We start from the raw sequence: 20,080 nt of genomic DNA, 5'->3' as shown, positions 1-20,080 counted from the left end.
TTTTTATTCGCAATTACTGCTCTTTTGAAAGTGCAATCTTAGCAAGCCTTTGTTTTACATCTAAAATTTATTCTGCAGTCCATTAAATGTTCCTAATCCGATTACTCGATTATTCAAACTAACTAGTTGATAGATTAATCGACTACTAAAATAATCGATAGCTGCAGCCCTAGTTTAATTGCAAACGCGTCAAAATATTGCTACATGTTAAAGTAGTCCGTGGTTCAAAAAAATGCTTTGGACCACTGGCTCATGGAATCATTGTTGAGGATTGTGGCACATGCGCTTGCGTTTCTCCAGGCCTCCGATGTGAGCTCATGAAGAGCACTTAGTAATGTTATCCTCACTCTTGCCATTGAGACCTGGAAAAAATCCAGCGGTGAAACGACGTCTCGCAATGTTCTGTTATAGAACATTGTGTTCTCACAGACTGTTCCATCCGCCGTTTATCCACTACTTCCCTCTCTCACTTCTTGCACAGATGCCAACCTCGGAAACAGTGGCCAGGCGCTTTGTACACTGTGTGCCGTGGCACTGGCTGTGTCATGAAGACTATCAGGTGGAAACTCAATTGTTTTGGCTGCTACTGTTGCAGTTTTTATTCTAGGATAAACTAGTCTTTGAATCGCCATGTTCCTCTCAGTTAGACTGGTACTTGCTTTCTGAGAGGAATTTTTGTGCGAAAACATTGAATTTGGATAGCTCAATTTTTCTGCACCTTTTATCCTCAACAGGGTCACTGGAGTTCTAAAACATCTATTTTTACTAAATAAGCTGAGTTTAGCTGGTATTGTGTGGTGGGAAATACTATAAACAGTACATTGTGTTAGTGAAATGTGAACATTAGCTATGATATGAATACGGCATACTATTCTAACAGGCGACATTAAATGTAGGGGTGTGATAAAATATCGAAATGGTGATGTATCGTGATAATTTGTATCCCAAAAGCTTATCGATATGCTCATGCCAAAAATCGATACCGTAATTTCCCGAATATACTGCGCACTTTTTTCCCTCCTAAAATCAACTTGTAAAATCATGGTGCGCATTATACACGGGTACAGGGATGGACACAGAAATTATATATATATATATATATATATATATATATATATATATATATATATATATATATATATATATATATATATATATATATATATATATATATATATATATATATGTATATATATTAGGGCTGTTAAAATTATCGTGTTAACGGGCGGTAATTAATTTTTTAAAATAATCACGTTAAAATATTTGATGCAATTAACGCACATGCCCCGCTCTGACAGATTTAAATGACAGTACAGAGAAATGCCCACATGTTAATTGTGTTTTATGGAGTTTTTCCGCCCTCTGCTGGCGCTTGGGTGCGACTGATTTTATAGGCTTCAGCACCCATGAGCATTGTGTAAGTAATTATTGACATCAACAATGGCGGGCTACTAGTTTAAGAGGAGTTTTATTATAAAATTTCTATAACTTGTTCTCACATTTATCTTTTAAGAACTACAAGTCTTTCTATCCATGGATCGCTTTAACAGAATGTTAATAATGTTAATGCCATCTTGTTGATTTATTGTTATAATAAACAAATACAGTCACTATGTACCGTATGTTGAATATATACAGTGCCTTGCAAAAGTATTCGGCCCCCTTGAACCTTGCAACTTTTCGCCACATTTCAGGCTTCAAACATAAAGATATAAAATTTTAATTTTTTATCAAGAATCAACAACAAGTGAGACACAATCATGAAGTGGAACAAAATTTATTGGATAATTTAAACTTTTTTAACAAATAAAAAACTGAAAAGTGGGGCGTGCAATATTATTCGGCCCCCTTGCGTTAATACTTTGTAGCTCCACCTTTTGCTCCAATTACAGCTGTAAGTCGCTTGGGGTATGTTTCTATCAGTTTTGCACATTGAGAGACTGACATTCTTGCCCATTCTTCCTTGCAAAACAGCTCGAGCTCAGTGAGGTTGGAGGGAGAGTGTTTGTGAACAGCAGTCTTCATCTCACCACAGATTCTCAATTGGATTCAGGTCTGGACTTTGACTTGGCCATTCTAACACCTGGATACGTTTATTTTTTAACCATTCCATTGTAGATTTGGCTTTATGTTTTGGATCATTGTCCTGTTGGAAGATAAATCTCCGTCCCAGTCTCAGGTCTTGTGCAGATACCAACAGGTTTTCTTCCAGAATGTTCCTGTATTTGGCTGCATCCATCTTCCCGTCAATTTTAACCATCTTCCCTGTCCCTGCTGAAGAAACGCAGGCCCAAACCATGATGCTGCCACCACCATGTTTGACAGTGGGGATGGTGTTTTCAGGGTGATGAGCTGTGTTGCTTTTACGCCAAACATATCGTTTTGCATTGTGGCCAAAAAGTTCAATTTTGGTTTCATCTGACCAGAGCACCTTCTTCCACATGTTTGGTGTGTCTCCCAGGTGGCTTGTGGCAAACTTTAAACGAGACTTTTTATGGATATCTCTGAGAAATGGCTTTCTTCTTGCCACTCTTCCATAAAGGCCAGATTTGTGCAGTGTACGACTGATTGTTGTCCTATGGACAGACTCTCCCACCTCAGCTGTAGATCTCTGCAGTTCATCCAGAGTGATCATGGGCCTCTTGGCTGCATCTCTGATCAGTTTTCTCCTTGTTTGAGAAGAAAGTTTGGAAGGACGGCCGGGTCTTGGTAGATTTGCAGTGGTCTGATGCTCCTTCCATTTCAATATGATGGCTTGCACAGTGCTCCTTGAGATGTTTAAAGCTTGGGAAATCTTTTTGTATCCAAATCCGGCTTTAAACTTCTCCACAACAGTATCTCGGACCTGCCTGGTGTGTTCCTTGGTTTTCATAATGCTCTCTGCACTTTAAACAGAACCCTGAGACTATCACAGAGCAGGTGCATTTATACGGAGACTTGATTACACACATTTGGATTCTATTTATCATCATCGGTCATTTAGGACAACATTGGATCATTCAGAGATCCTCACTGAACTTCTGGAGTGAGTTTGCTGCACTGAAAGCAAAGGGGCCGAATAATATTGCACGCCCCACTTTTCAGTTTTTTATTTGGAAAAAAGTTTAAATTATCCAATAAATGTTGTTCCACTTCACGATTGTGTCCCACTTGTTGTTGATTCTTGACAAAAAAACTTAAATTTCTTATCTTGATGTTTGAAGCCTGAAATGTGGCGAAAGGTTGCAAGATTCAAGGGGGCCGAATACTTTTGCAAGGCACTGTATAACCATCTTGTGTCTTATCTTTCCATTCCAACAATAATTTTTACAGAAAAATATGGCATATTTTATAGATGGTTTGAATTGCGATTAATTACGATTAATTAATTTTTAAGCTGTAATTAACTCGATTAAAATTTTTAATCGTTTGATTAAATATATATATATATATATATATATATGAAACCAGGCTCTCGTACCTCAGATCCACAAGGTCAAATCTTGAATAAAACCTCTTCTACGTGATGAAGTTCTAGAAACTATTCTGTTTTGTTACGTCAAGTTAACAGCAACTAAACATCTCTGGTGGCATTTTCACATCCGCCAACACGAATAACACAGGAGCACAGAGTCATACTGTACATCCAAAAATAATGGCATCCCCAAACAGGACATTTACTTTCCCTCTTAATGGAAAACAAGGTCAGTGTGCGTTGGTGTTGCCAGCGTTTGCGTGGGAGAGACACGTCCGCTTTGGTGCACTTAATTTTTTCCCCCCCGTCAGCCCTCACAGATCGTCCAAGGCTACGGTGACCAAGACCCAGGCTCGTGCTGTGAGGACTCAACGTTCCATTGAGCCAGGCGGAGGTCATTATCTCTGGCTCTTTTCTTTCCATTTTCCTCTCTTCCTTCCATTCTTCTCCCTGGGTGAGCGCTTGCAGGTCAAGCACAGCTGAAGGAAAACATGGAAAATAATTCCATATTGATCTACGTGAGGATTGGTGTATTGACATGATGGATTGGGTCGACACACTTCCAACCCATGCGCAAGCTCTTTCAGAATACTAATCCAGTGGGACCGAGGAGAATGTACAGGCAAATATACCCCTCTCTACAACAAAAAATAAACATTAAAAAGCGGTGTTAAAATGTAGACTCTCCAGCTTTGATTTGAGGATATATAGTACATCCAAATAGACATATGCCGATTTTCATACCGTGGTATGAAAATGTTACGGTTTCAAAACCGCAGAAATTTTCCGTCATACCGTCCCTAAGGTATTAGCTGTTTTTTATGTCCCAAAAATGCAGGGAGAAATCCCTTGCTTACAGCTACAAGGCTCAACCCTCCCCCACAGGTTGTTGCTCAGTGTCAGTGAGTCAGCTGTGCTACACGATGGCTTGAGGAGGTGAAACTCCTGAACTTTTTCCCCTCATCGGCTACAGAAAAGTTACAGACGGCCGCGGCTTAAAGGGGGAGGGACAACCAACATGCATAACATGTTTGTGGAGGGTGGCTGCCGAGGAGGCAATATCTCCGATATGATTTCGTACTTATACAAATTAAAGGTTAGTAAACACTGTCATGAACCTTTCCCACCAGCTATGAGAGTTAACTCCAGCGTATTTAGTAGTGCTGCAACGATTAATCAATTAACTCAAGTATTCGATTAGAAAAAAAATATTCGAATTAAATTTTGCTGATTCGAGTATTCGTTTAATTAAAGTGGCGTTGTAATGGTTTATTTTGAAAGTGTTTGCCTTTAGTTTTATTCATTTGGGTGGATACACTGCCCTCTAGTCTGCCTCATTTTACATGGCTGAATCCAGCTGTTCCATGTTAAGACCAACATAAGCCAAGTTTTTGTATGAGCTAATGATATTTTTTTAATGCATTCGTAATTTAGTTTATAGGTATATTTAGCCATTTCTTTGTGGGAATGCGTGTCAGAACCATCTGTTAAGAATATTGTTAAAAAATTTTTTTTTTTTTAATGTTAGCGTTATATAGCATTTAAGCTAGCGGACTTTTGCTATGTAAGTTCTATGTAAGAAATTGTTCTTTTGTTGTACGTGGATCTTTACTTATTTTTTATACCATTTGAGGTTTAGCTCAGGTATTTTAATTTTTCATGTTCCCTATCCAATTACTCGATTATTCGAACTAACCAGTTCATCGAATAATCGACTACTAAAATAATTGATAGCTGCAGCCCTAGTATTTAGTGTGTCTAGTGGTGGTAAAACATGTATTTTCTTCTCTCTGGCAACTGCCCGTGTTGAGAAAGACTGTGTGTATAATGTAAACGTGATACGAGTCATACACACGTGCTTTTTATGGAAAATAATTCAAATATTTTTGTTCTGATAGTAATAATATTTAGCTGTGGCTGTGGGTTTAGGCTCACATAAAGGACTGTGTTTATTTTAATTTTATTTAGAATATTTGTTTTTTATTTTTTATTTTTTCAGAAAAGATTAGTTGTCCAAAAAAAACATCTAAATAAAAGCCCTGTCCGTTTTGTACAAAATCTTTCGGATAGACTTAAAAATGCTATTTCTGGAGAAATTGCAATGGCAGCTTTGTAAACCCCTTGCGGTCACTTTCTGTTGATTTGGGGGTCATTTTGAGAGCACTCCCTGTTGATATCAGTTCACTTCCTTTTGATTTGGGGACATTTAAAGATCACTTGCTGTTGATTTGGGGGCATTTCAGGGTCACTTCCTGATGATATCAGTTCACCTACTGTAAATTTAGAGGCATTCCAGTATTACTTTCTGTAGATACTGTATTCCTGTTCATTTTGGAGCATTTCAGGAGATAGACCGATTATCAGCCGGGCCGATATTTGGAAATTTGACGTATATCGGTATCGGCCTTTTTTTATTTTAAAAAATTGTTTTTTAATCCGACCCCTATAATCGGCCCCTCTAACTACTATGGTGATAATCAGTATTAGTCCTGAAAAACCAGTATCAGTCAATCTCTTACTTCAGAGTCACATCCTGTTGATTTGGGGGCATTTCAGGGTCACTTCCTGTTGATATTGGGTCATTTGGGTTTGAAATCAACAGGAGTGAATGGAGGTTTTTGTGCTATCAAAATGAATGGCGAATAAGGCCATTGGAAATCATTGGGAAATTTTGCCTATTAGAAATGAATGGGTATATTTTACGAAAATTTAGGCCGAACCGTAGATTATTAGAATTGAAATTTTGCTCCCCCTTAGCGTCCTGATTTTTATTTATTTTTTTTATTTTTATTTTTTATGGATAAACAATGTGATTTGGACAAAGATTGTAGGACAAGTAGCGTTTTGAAATGTCGCTTCTTTCAAAAAAGTTGCGTTTTTGGGCGTCATTTTTTTGGTGTCAAACGAGAGAGCTTGTGTCACATGAGAGTTTTAGTGTACCAACAATGTCAGTGACTCAAAGGGGTTTGACTGGGTGCTCACTGAAGAAACGCCATTAAAAAAGGAATACAGTTAGCCCTCATTTTTCGCTGTTAATGGGGACCAGAATCTGCCATGATAAGCAAAAAACCGCGAAGTAGCACCCCCCCTCGCAAAAAAAAATTAATAAATGTTTGTTAAGCACTTCAAATGTAATATTTATGATAAGTTTCAAACGTGACTGTCCCGCCGAAATATTTTTAAACAAGAATAAGATAGAAAAATGCTTGTCTTTATTAAATGCTTCATTGAGTGAGTCACTCAAATCCACTCACGGTGCTCAATTACACACAGTTGCCACAGCAAGTGTTTAACAAGCTAAACGATCATTGACGCATGCGGCGCTTTAATGTTTTGGCTTCCAAGAATCCCTGGCAAGATCAAACCTTAATGTCTGTCAATCATCTTTAACTTTAACTCCCGTGCACTGCCTGACCAAGAAAAGCAGCACAAGGGAGAGTGAGACTACGTGGTCCGATCAGGACAGCTCTATAAAATATTGTTGAATTATTTTTATTTTTTTTAACTGAACAAAAAAAAAAATCTGTGATGGACTGAGGGCGTGAAGTCTGAAGCGTGAAGTAGAGAGGGATCACCGTATTATAGATGGTAGCATGCAAAGCTACTATCAATGAAATATACACTCACCAGTGACTTTATTAGGTACACCATGCTAGTAACAGGTCAGACCCCCTTTTGCCTTCAGAACTGCCTCAATTCTTCGTGGCATAGATTCAACAAGGTGCTGGAAGCATTCGTCAGAGAGTTTGGTCCATATTGACATGATGGCATCACACAGTTGGTGCAGATTTGCCGGCTGCACATCCATGATGCGAATCTCCCGTTCCACCACATCCCAAAGATGCTCTATTGGATTGAGATCTGGTGACTCTGGAGGCCATTTGAGTACAGTGAACTCATTGTCATGTTCAAGAAACCAGTCTGAGATGATTCCAGCTGTATGACATGGCGCATTATCCTGCTGAAAGTAGCCATCAGAAGTTGGGTACATTGTGGTCATAAAGGGATGGACATGGTCAGCAACAATACTCAGGTAGGCTGCGGGATGCTCAATTGGTACCAAGGGGCCCAAAGTGTGCCAAGAAAATATTCCCCACACCATTACACCACCACCACCAGCCTGAACCGTTGATACAAGGCAGGATGGATCCATGCTTTCATGTTGTTGACGCCAAATTCTGACCCTACCATCCGAATGTCGCAGCAGAAATCGAGACTCATCAGACCAGGCAACGTTTTTCCAATCTTCTATTGTCCAATTTCGATGAGTTTGTGCAAATTGTAGCCTCAGTTTCCTGTTCTTAGCTGAAAGGAGTGGCACCCGGCGTGGTCTTCTGCTGCTGTAGCTCATCTGCCTCAAAGTTGGACGTACTGTGCTCTTCTGCCTACCTTGGTTGTAACGGGTGGTTATTTGAGTCACTGTTGCCTTTCTATCAGCTCGAACCAGTCTGGCCATTCTCCTCTGACCTCTGGTATCAACAAGGCAATTCCGCCCACAGAACTGCCGCTCACTGGATATTTTTTCTTTTTCGGACCATTCTCTGTCAACTCTGTCAAATCCCAGTAGATCAGCAGTTTCTGAAATACTCAGACCAGCCCTTCTGGCACCAACAACCATGCCACGTTCAAAGTCACTCAAATCACCTTTCTTCCCTATACTGATGCTCGTTTTAAACTGCAGGAGATTGTCTTAAACTATGTCTACATGCCTAAATACACTGAGTTGCCCCCATGTGATTGGCTGATTGGAAATTAAGTGTTAACGAGCAGTTGGACAGGTGTACCTAATAAAGTGGCCGGTGATTGTATATCAACTTGTATTATAGTATTGGGAAAAATTCTGGGGTCAATATTATTTGTCCATATTCAGTGAAATACCTCGAACTCAAATTAAATTTCACTTCCTGTAGGTGCCCCAATACTCATTTATCCCAAGTAGTCAAATTTGTGTCTATGATGGAGAGAAGAAAGAAGTCTGTCGTGCATCTCATGCGTCTTCCACAATGCTCCCTCTCTCCTGTTCCTCTTTCGGCCACCTTGAGTCGGCTGTGAGTGACACATGGACAAAGAAGCCTTCAGTGTCTCGACGCAAGGACCCTCCTCCCTCTTCCCCACGGACTTCCTTAAGCGGAGCGGTCAGCCGGATCCATCACGTCCCTCTTCCTGACTCCGGGCGTGCGGCAATGCCGCGTCGGCATCCCACCCCCGTTACATCCCTTCCATTGATCCCCCACTCCAACCTTACCCAACACACACCAACCTGATTAATAAGCACCAGGTTGCCCCCGGTGACGTGCTTAATTCCCGTCAGGCATCAGCAGGAATCTTTTTGTCTTAATGGGACAATGGGAGTGTGGATGCGTGGCTTTTGTTGAAGGTCTTGAACCCCCTCCTCACGCGTCCCACACGCACACAAAACCTGGCTGATAGGGAAAAGTGACAGTAAACCTGAATGAAGGGCCTGCAGACCTCTTCATCCTGCAGACAGATGGGCACTGTGAGGGGAGCCTGAAAGAGCCAAAGAATTGGTTTGAAGTCACTTTATCTCTTTTGCTATACCACTTTTGAACCAGCTTATCACCACTAAGACTACTTACTTAGAGCAATCACTCCAATTAGTTGCAATATTTTGTCACCTAGGTCACTTCGCAAGAAAGCCTGGGTTACTTCACCGTTGGAATATCAAAATGACCGGAATTTTTGTGTGACATGGGACATTTTTTGAAATAACCCCCCAGGAATTTTCCGTTTGCCCATAAATGTGGTTTTTTTTTCAGATTTTTTTTTTTTTTTTTAATCTAGTCCTACAATTTTTGACCAAATCGCATAATTTACACATCAAAAATTCCAGGACGGTTAGGTACATAAAAATTGTACCAAAAACTTGCCTATTCATTTCTAATGTACGTCATTTTATTCATTTCTAATAGCGAGCACTTCCCCCTTCTTTGCCAATGACAGGGAAATGTAGGTAGTTGTGATTTTTGACCGCTTACCATTGCAGCCCATTGACATTTAACTGGGGCCCATGTACTTTAAGTCGGTTCCATTGACAGTCATGTATGTCCAAATTTCCCATTCATTTTCAATGGGAGAAAAACCTGTGTGGTTGTGATTTTTGATTAAAAACTTACCATCACAGCTCATTGGCATCCAACTGGTACCCAAGTAGTTGTTTCCATTGACAGCCATGCACATCAATGACATTGACAGTCATGTACGTCCAAATTTCCCATTCATTTTCAATGGTAGAAAAAGCAGGAACACGTGCTCTAGATGTTTGGCCATACACTTACAGTACCATTACAGCCCATTGACATTCAACTGGCTTACAAGTAATTTGATGCCACTGACAGCCATGCACGTCCATGCCATTGACAGCAATGTACGTCTAAATTTCCCATTCATTTTCAATGATAGAAAAACACGTGGTTTGGATTTTTGGCCATACACTTACCATTACAGCCCACTAACATTCAACCGGCGCCCAAGTATGTCAATACCATTGACAGCCATGCATGTACATGTCATTGATGGCCATGTACGTCAAACTATCAACAGGAAGTGACCTTATATCAACAGGAAGTGTCCCCAAAATGTCCCCAAATCAACAGGAAGTGATCTCATAGATATGTAGATCTGTTTTTTTTTTTTTTTTTTTTTGAATGGCGTTTCTAAGGTGCGCCTCACAGCCCAAACTATGGGGCTTTGCAAGGCAAAGGCCCATATAGTAAAATTCCCTTTTTTTTTTTCTTTGAATGGCGTTTCTACGGTGCGCCGCACATCCAAAACCGTTCGACAGACCGTCACCGTTGAAATGTCAAAATGACCGGAATTTTCATGCGACGCAGGGAATTTTTCGAACCACTCCCAAGAATTTCCTTCCGCCCATAATCATAAAGATTTTCAAAATTCTACTTGACCTACAATTTTTGACCAACCAAAAATCCATTTCAGTAAGGGGCATAAAAGTTACATACAGTTTTTGGCAAAAATGTACGGTTCCCCCAAAATTCACCAAAAACTGTCCGATTCATTTCTAATGGGATGCCATTGACAGCCATGTACATCCAAATTTCCCATTTACAGTATTTTCAATGGCAGGAAAACATAAGTTCTTGTGATTTTTAACCATTTACCATTACATCCTATTGACATTTTGTGACCTGATGTCAACTGGATGTCTCCCCGAAATGTCCTCAAATCAACAGGAAGTGACCTGATATCAACAGGAAGTGTCCCCATCGTAATTTCTCCAGCAATTGCAGATTCTAGTTCTTTTGTTGTCCAAATTTTGCCACACATTTTTAGAAAACAATAAAGGAAAGAAAATAACAGTGCATGTATCTGCAATTTTAACTTAACTTTATATAGTACAAATTTCACAATGAATTTGACCATTTTCAGAAGAAATAAAAAATCTAAATACACCACCCCATACACTAAAACAAGTCCCAGTTTAATGAACATTTAAATATAAATCTTAAAATAAAATTGTTTCACACAGTGTTGTTTTTGGCAGCCCTTTTAATTTTCGTCTTAGACTTAGCCTTTTGGACGATAATACTTATTAGTCTTAGTAATATTTTAGTCAGATATCAATAGGACAAATCCTACAAATGTCCCCGAATCCACTGACACATATGGAAGTCGATGCCATTGACGGCCATGGACGTCCAAAGTCGTCATTCATTTCCAATGGCATTTACTTTGGTTAATGCCTTTTACGTCCATGTATGTCGATTCTATTGATGCCAATGTACTTGGATTTCATTTATGCATATGTAAGGCAATGCCATTGACAGCAATGGATATCCAAATTTTCCATTCAATTTCAATGGCCAAAAAAAAAGTCAACAGGAAATTACCAGATATCAATAGGACGTGTCCCCCAAATGTCCCCAAATCATCAGCAAGTGACCTGATATCAATAGGACATGTCCCCAAATCAAAAGGAACTGACCTGTTATGACCAGGACATGCCCCCGAAATGCCCCCAAATCAACAGGAAGTGACCTGATACGACATGGACATGTCCCCAAAATGTCCCCAAATCAACAGGCAGTGACCTGATATGACCAGGACATGGCCCTGAAATGTCCCCAAATCAAGAGTAACTGACCTGATATGGCCAGGAAATGTCCCTGAAATGTCCCCAAATCAACAGGAAGTGACCTGATATGACCAGGACATGTCCCTGAAATGCCCCCAAATCAACAGGAAGTGACCTGATATGACCAGGACATGGCCCTGAAATGTCCCAAAATCAAGAGGAACTGACCTGATATGACCAGGACATGTCCCCGAAATGCCCCCAGATCAACAGGAAGTGACCTGATACGACATGGACATGTCCCCAAAATGTCCCCAAATCAACAGGCAGTGACCTGATATGACCAGAACATTTCCTGAAATGTCCCCAAATCAAAAGGAACTGACCTGTTATGACCAGGACATGCCCCCGAAATGCCCCCAAATCAACAGGAAGTGACCTGATACGACATGGACATGTCCCCAAAATGTCCCCAAATCAACAGGCAGTCACCTGATATGACCAGGACATGGCCCTGAAATGTCCCCAAATCAAGAGTAACTGACTTGATATGGCCAGGAAATGTCCCTGAAATGTCCCCAAATCAACAGGAAGTGACCTGATATGACCAGGACATGTCCCCGAAATGCCCCCAAATCAACAGGAAGTGACCTGATATGACCAGGACATGGCCCTGAAATGTCCCCAAATCAAGAGTAACCGACCTGATATGGCCAGGAAATGTCCCCAAATCAACAGGAAGTGACCTGATATGACCAGGACATGTCCCCGAAATGCCCCCAAATCAACAGGAAGTGACCTGATATGACCAGGACATGGCCCTGAAATGTCCCAAAATCAAGAGGAACTGACCTGATATGACCAGGACATGTCCCCGAAATGTCCCCAAATCAACAGGAAGTGACCTGATACGACATGGACATGTCCCCAAAATGTCCCCAAATCAACAGGCAGTGACCTGATATGACCAGAACATTTCCTGAAATGTCCCCAAATCAACAGGAAGAGACCTGATATGACCAGGACATGTCCCCGAAATAGCCCCAAATCAACAGGAAGTGACCTGATATGACCAAGACATGTCCTCGAAATGTCCTCAGATAAACAGGAAGTGTTCTGATATCAACAGGACATGTCCCTGAAATGTCCCCAAATCAACAGGAAGTGACCTGATATGACCAGTACATGTCCCCAAACCAATCTGGTTTCTAAATGTGTTTGTCTTCGTCTCTTTTTTTTTTTTTTTTTTTGTAGTCTGCTTTATCGTGTTATTTTTTTATTTCCTCCGAACGGGTTCATCTTGTAACGGCAAGAGTGGCGCTAATCTGGCAAACTGGAACCTGACCCCTGCATGAGCTCTCCAGTCATCTGATAAGAGGCAATGTTTTGATAGTCTTGGCACACTCAATGTGATGCACGACTCTCCTTTTACACCCTCTAACAAATACCAGCAACCGGGGAGGAGTTAGGCCTGGTCAAGTGTCAACAAAGATCTACCATTAGTTTCTAAAAACACGTTATTTCAAAGGGAAAGCTTGGACTAACCTTTTGTTCACTTTTTTTTTCTCTCTGAAAGACAGTTTCTGCTAAACCATTCTCGCCCTTTACCATTGACCGCCATTTGACCACGGATCCTGACAGGTTTACTGTATGAAATAGAACTCAATTCAATATGGCCAGCCTGAATAAGTCCATAAAGGCATTAGGGTCCTGTGTCTGTGTGTGTATGTAGCTGTGTCTGTTGTCCTCGCCTGCCCTGAACTGGCGTTCAACCCGTCGGTGTTATAAAATGCAGATTGGGTTCACTGACAGGCCTTTTTAGTGCACAGTCATGAACAGAGATGTAAAGCAGAATCACTGCCATGCTTGTATTTTATCATGCACTGCGCATTCTTGTCTAATATCAGTGTATCAGTCTTAATAAATACTTTTCATGACAATGTAAAACAAAATTCGAACGCCAATTGCAATGAAGTTGGGACATTGTGTAAATTAAAAAAAAAAAAATTGTTATATGAGCATATAAATAAATCTGAATAACTTCAGAGTTTAATGAAACTTGCTTTGTAGAATATAAGTAGATTATAAGTAGTTTTGATACAGTTGTTTGTTTATATTGCCTACCTCGCCATTCCCAGTCTTTTTTGGAATGTTAAAGGCAGTAAATTCATAGAGATAGAATTGCATAGGTTTACTTTGTAGTCGACATGTGCCGATTACCTTTTTCAAGGTATACCGTGATTTTAAAGCGTCAAGGTTTCAAAACCGCAAAAAATTTCCGTCATACCGTCCCAAAGGTATTAGCTACTTTTTATGTCCCAAAATGCATGGAGAAATCCCTCATTTGCAGCTGCAAGGCTCAACCCTCCCCCACCAGTGGTTGCTCAGTGTCAGTGAGTCAGCTGTGCTACACGATGTCTGGAGGAGATGAAACTCCTGAACTTTTTCCCCATCGAAGAAAACGAAATCGCTGGTCTGGTACAGAAAAGTTACAGACGGCCGCAGCTTAGAGGAGGCGGGCCAACCGGCATGTAAAACATGTTTGCGGAGGGTGGCTGCCGAGGAGGCAATACCTCCAACATGATTTCGCATTTATACAAAAGTAAAGGTTCGTAAACACTCATGAAAGTTTCCCACCAGCAACCAGAGTTAACTCCAGCGTGTTTAGTGTGTCTAGCGGTGGTAAAACGTGGTGTTCTTTTTTTCCCTCTGGCAACTATGTGTTGAGAAAGAGTGTGTAGATAATGTAAACATGATACGAGTCATACACACATGCTTTTTATGGGAAATAATTCAATTATTTTTGTTCTGATGGCTGTGGGTTTAGTATCACCTAAAGGACTGCATTCATTTTAATTTTATTTACAATGTTTTTTGTTTTTTTTTACCGTAATTTCCCGAATATAACGCGCACTTTTTTCCCCCAAAATCAACTTGTAAACTCATGGTGCGCATTATAAACGGGTACATGGATGGAGACAGAAATATATATGTATTACATATATATATAAACCGATTTTTTTTCATTGACACGGCCACGTTGTGTTGAAGAAACGTATGCGGCGACCCGTTGCCGACCATTACGGTACGTGACGTCACCATTTTGTTTCGGTAATACTTCACACTAATCGGCCGAATGATTTCGTCTGTGTTAAATTCTGCTTTTTTCACTCTTCATAAAGCACAGAATTTAGTTTCTTGAACTCATTTGAGTCGACGTTTATTGCAGCTCCACAATTCGGAGCATAACAAATGTAAGGACACACACTTCCTGTGTCCATCAACTATATCGGTCCCTTGGGAAACTCAAACCCAAATAACAATAGTTCAGTAGTTTTACCGTATCAATCCATGGAAGAAACATTTATTCATCATGAGGAAACGAGCAAGTTATACAGCAGCCTTTAAAAGAAAAGTCGCATCCGTTTTGTTTTCTCCTAGATTCTGGTAAGTTGGAGAAGTTGTCAAATCATATTATTACCGTAAATATTGTCAGTTTACGGTAATGTTTTGAACTACCAATGTGCTATGCTTGTGCTGTGTTTCACCAGTCAGTAAAATGACATCTCTGTATCTGTACACGAACTCTGTTTTCTTGTATTCTTCTATTTATTGGTGCTAAAATTAGGGTGCGCGTTATAAACGGGTACAATAATTTTCCCCAAATTTTACAAGTAAATTTGGGGTGCGCATTATACACGGGTGCGCCTTATATTCGGGAAATTACGGTAAATATTTTTTTATTTTAACTTAACACTATACTTATGTTCCAATTTGCTAATATGTCATGAAAAATAAAAATCCCGTTCAATGGTTCAAGTTTATTTAATTAATTAATTAATTTTTTCAACCAGATATCTCAAAGAGCTGTAACTGCAATACCGTGATACCGTGAAACCGTTATATTTTGGCTTAAGGTTATCATACTGTCGGAATATCATACCGGCACAAGCCGGTTTGAATAAATATTAGAGCTGTCAAATTTATCGCGTTAACAGGCGGTAATTATTTTTTAAAATAATCACGTTAAAATATTTGACGCAGTTAAGGCATGCACGGAATGACCCGTTCATGCGTTGCCTCAAATAGTTTACGATGAAGCCGATTTTGCACATTGAGAGCGAAAAGGCAGAGAAATGCGAGTGCGCGTTCATTGAACCGCGCCTTTTAATTGGCTTTATTGGCTACTAACAGTCATGGTTGCCCAACTTCCCATCATGCATTTGTGCAGAACAAGAGACGATCTTGTTCTTAACACGCTTAATTGAACACAACAAAGAACATACTGTATACCATTTGCAGCCACCACTGACAGTCATGGTTGCCCAACAAGCCTAATTGAACACAACAAAGAACATACTGTATATCATTTGCAGTCACCACTGACAGTCATGGTTGCCCAAATTCCCATCATGCATTTGGGCGGAGCAGGAGACGTTCTTTTTCTTAACACGAACACATTGAACACAACGCAGAACATACTAGAGCTGAAACGAATACTCGAGCAACTCGAGTAACTCGAGTTTAAAAACTGATCCGAGTAATTATATTCACCTCGAGTAATCGTTTATTTTGACAGCTCTAAGCATCACGTTTTGCTCGGACTACTTTTAATGCGGGACAACGCGCTGATGTCACGTGCGGAGAGGAAGAAGGAAAAAAATATATAAAAAAAAAAAACTTACTGCAGCCGACAGCCGCTACAAACGACGCCGACGTTGTTAAATACTAGCCCGCACGATGCTACGTTGGTAGCAGATAGCGTGTGATGCGTCTCATAGAGATCACATGTATGTTGAACTAGATGAGAAATGACAGACTCGGCTGCGTCTGGGCAGCGTTAGTAAACCGCCGCCATCTTAAAGCAGTTGAGTGCTAAGCGCTTATAAAGAGCGCTAAGCGCTAATAAATAAGATTAACATTACTGTCACTACTAGCTCACGTAACGTTAGCCCTGCGGAGGGCTAGGTTTCTATTAATTATGACCACTGTCGATGCGTGGCTAACGTGTCTTACATACAGGCTTTAACATAACATAGCGTTGTGGAGTGATGAGGGTGTAAAATAAAAACTTAATAATGCTAACTATCAATTTTAGCTCAGTAGTCATTGCTGGATAAAACACCAAGTAGCACTGGTCCCTAATGTGCTCCAATACAGCCTGTATCATATATTTATTTTGAACACTGCAAAAACTCAAAATCCTATCAGGACTTACAGTTTAGACTAACTTAAAACTTAACTAGAACTTAAAAATGGCTTGACACAAATAGAAATTCAATTGAAACACGTGGGAAAAAATCCTAACTTTTAAGTGATGTGTGTTATCAAGCGTAACGGCATTTTTAGGTGTATATACATATATATATTTTATAAGATCTAAAAGGTTTTTTGAGGGACAGCAGTGAATTAGTCTTTTTTTTATTCTAGTTACATCTGAGATGCAATTGTTGGCTGTTTTCAACAATATACATAGAAAATAAAGACATTGATTGACTGAAAATGGTTCAAGATTAGATGAAATGTCTTGTTTCCTCATGTGTCTTTATAATTGCTCTTCACCTAAAAATGTATTTGTTTTATCCCATTACTCGATTAATCGATAGAATTTTCAGTCGATTACTCGATTACTAAAATATTCGATAGCTGCAGCCCTAGAACATACTATATACCATTTGCAGCCACCACCGACAGTCATGGTTGCCCAACTTCCCATCATGCATTTGGGCGCAACAGTTAAGTCGCTACTGTATCATTTAGTGAAAGCACAACAAAAATAATATTCCTATCTCTCAAAAAAAATAATGTTCACAAAAAGAAACGACGTGGCTGAAAACGAAAATATTAAGAGGGGTTTTAAGATAAAATTACTATATCTTTTACTCAAATTTATCTTTTAAGAACTACAAGTCTTTCTATTCATGGATCCCTTTAACAGAGAGAATGTTAATAATGTTAATGATAATAAACAAATACAGTACTTATGTACAGTATGTTGAATGTTTATGCCCGTCTTGTGTCTTATCTTTCCATTACAACAATAATTTTGAGAAAAATATGGCATATTATATAGATGGTTTGAATTGCGATTAATTACGATTAATTCATTTTTAAGCTGTGATTAACTCGATTAAAATTTTTAATCATTTGACAGCCCTAGTAAATGTTAGAAAGAAATATCCGAATGCATTTTTTTGGGTTATGGTCACTTCTTCCACAAAGATGGTGAATTAGCCCCCTTGCGCCTATGCACCCCACCCAGAATTCCCTTACCTCACACCCTGGTTTTGAAATGAGCTTTATAACTGGACAGTAAACTTCCAGTGGCTTAATGATGATGACTTCTTCATGTGTCCAAATGCTCCTTTTGTCCGGGCCTCAGACCCACACCCACCCTACCCCCGCTCCTTCTGGCCACAGCAGGCCTTCAACCCTGCTTCACCCCACTAGTTCCAGCAAGAGAGAGAGGGCCCGGGGGCTATTATCTCCACTCTATGTCGCTGTCGACTTCAGCAATGGCATTCACTTGGAATGTTTGCCTTTGTTTGGAATGACCTTAGCTCATCTGCTATCCTCACTAGCGCACATTTGCACTTCAGGGCCCAGCAGGCGGCGTCAGGTCGGGGTCTCAAGGGGGTGTCCGCGAGGCTTTTTATAAGGAAATGAGATCCAAGGATAGCAGTGCTAGTCCTCACACTTCCCACTGCGGGAATTTAAGCGAGGACGGCTGTTTTTGTTTTGCTTGCTGTTGTTGCCGTTAAGTTTTTGGGGTGACGTTACACGAGCGAGGACGTGTTAATTGGCACCTTGCTCGCTCACCGTACTTCCTCTCCCCACCTGATGCTCATTGCTCATCTGTGGATTTGTCAGTTGAACCTCATGCGCCTCATGTTGCAGTGTCAAACTCGCCATGTGTTGTCACTGCCGTTAGGCCAAGTGCCTCCTACCCCCTCCCACACAAACACCCTACAAATAGGGGTACAGTAGAGTCAGACAATATGGTTAATTATTTGTCTTCACACCCCCTTAGACACCTCTATCCCCACCCTGTTGTTTGCTTTTAGCAAATCTTAATATTAAGGTTAAGTGGTAAAGTTTTTAACTCATTTACTGCCATTGATGGTGAAAGATGTCTAATCCATTGTTATGTAGAATTTTTTAAAAAACTACAACATTACAAACATTTTGTATTAACAAGGGGCGGAACTTGATTAAAAAAATGTAATTAATTAGAAGTTATAATTTTAACATTTTAATCTCGTTGCACTATTAGTTCCAAAAAGCATTTTATTATTTTTTAAAAATTTTATTATTTGAAGTTATGGTAACACTTTATAATAACTATCCGTTTTACTAGTTAATAGATCATTAGTAAACTGTTGATAAATGATTTATTGTTGATTTGTGAAGTATTTGTTAACAGTTTGTTAAGCATTTACATGGTGTTCTTAACCTGAAATGCAGTTTGTGTAGAAACATTTCAAGTTCTTGTGTGTAATGTTTGGCATTTCTATCTTTTCAGGTTAAGAAATGCTCACACAAAAATAATGGTCCCAGGCTTCAACTGAGACCGTGTGCTTTGGTCAGATGCAACAAACGCTCTAAGTGGGTCTGGCGTGCCACAAAAGATGCGCTTGCTGAAAAGCACCTCATACCCACTGTGAAGTATGGGGGTGGGTCAGTGATGCTGTGGGGCTGTTTCGCTTCCAAAGGCCCTTGGAACCTTGTTAGGGTTCATGGCATCATGAATGCTTTGAAATACCAGGACATTTTAAATCAAAATCTGTTGCCCTCTGCCCGAAAGCTGAAGATGGGTTGTCACTGGGTCTTTCAGCAAGACAATGACCCTAAACATATGGCCAAATCTACACAGAAATGGTTCACCAGACACAAAATCAAGCTCTTCCCATGGCCATCTCAGTCCCCAGACCTCAACCCCATTGAAAACCTGTGGGGTGAGCTGAAGAGGAGAGTACAGAGGAGAGGACCCAGGTCTCTGGATAATTTAGAGAGATTCTTTAAAGAGGAATGGCTGAAGATCCCTCTTTCTGTCTTTTCCCATCTTGTGAAAGATTATAGGAGAAGATTAGGTGCTGTTTTGTTGGCAAAAAAGGGTTGTACAAAGTATTAACACCAGAGGTGCTAATAATTGTGACAGGCATTATTTGATGTCAAATAATTATTTCTTTATGCGGGATTTTTCCCCACTGAATGAATGCACTTGTATTGAAGGTTGGATGTTTCTCTTTTTTTCCATTAAGGTCCCATATTATTTGAATTTTTAAAAAAATTAGTAGAAGCTAAAAACACATCTTTTTCAGGGGTGCCAATAATTATGGAGGGCACTGTATATACAATTTGAGAAATTCGTTTTTAATTGAAAGGTTATATAATTTAGAAGATAATCGAGTAATTAGGAAATTAATATAAACGATGCAATTTTTTTGGACCCCGCCTATTAAAAGAAGTGGAATCAAGAATTGTTTAAATCTGGAATCGAAACGTGGAATCGGAACCGGAACCGTTCAAAGTCAAACGATGCCCAACCCTAGTTTTAGGACAACGAATGATGC

The sequence above is a fragment of the Corythoichthys intestinalis genome, chromosome 14 (genome assembly GCF_030265065.1).
Source record: "Corythoichthys intestinalis isolate RoL2023-P3 chromosome 14, ASM3026506v1, whole genome shotgun sequence".
NCBI classification, from domain to species: Eukaryota; Metazoa; Chordata; class Actinopteri; order Syngnathiformes; family Syngnathidae; genus Corythoichthys; species Corythoichthys intestinalis.
This window is presented reverse-complemented; position numbering follows the sequence as displayed.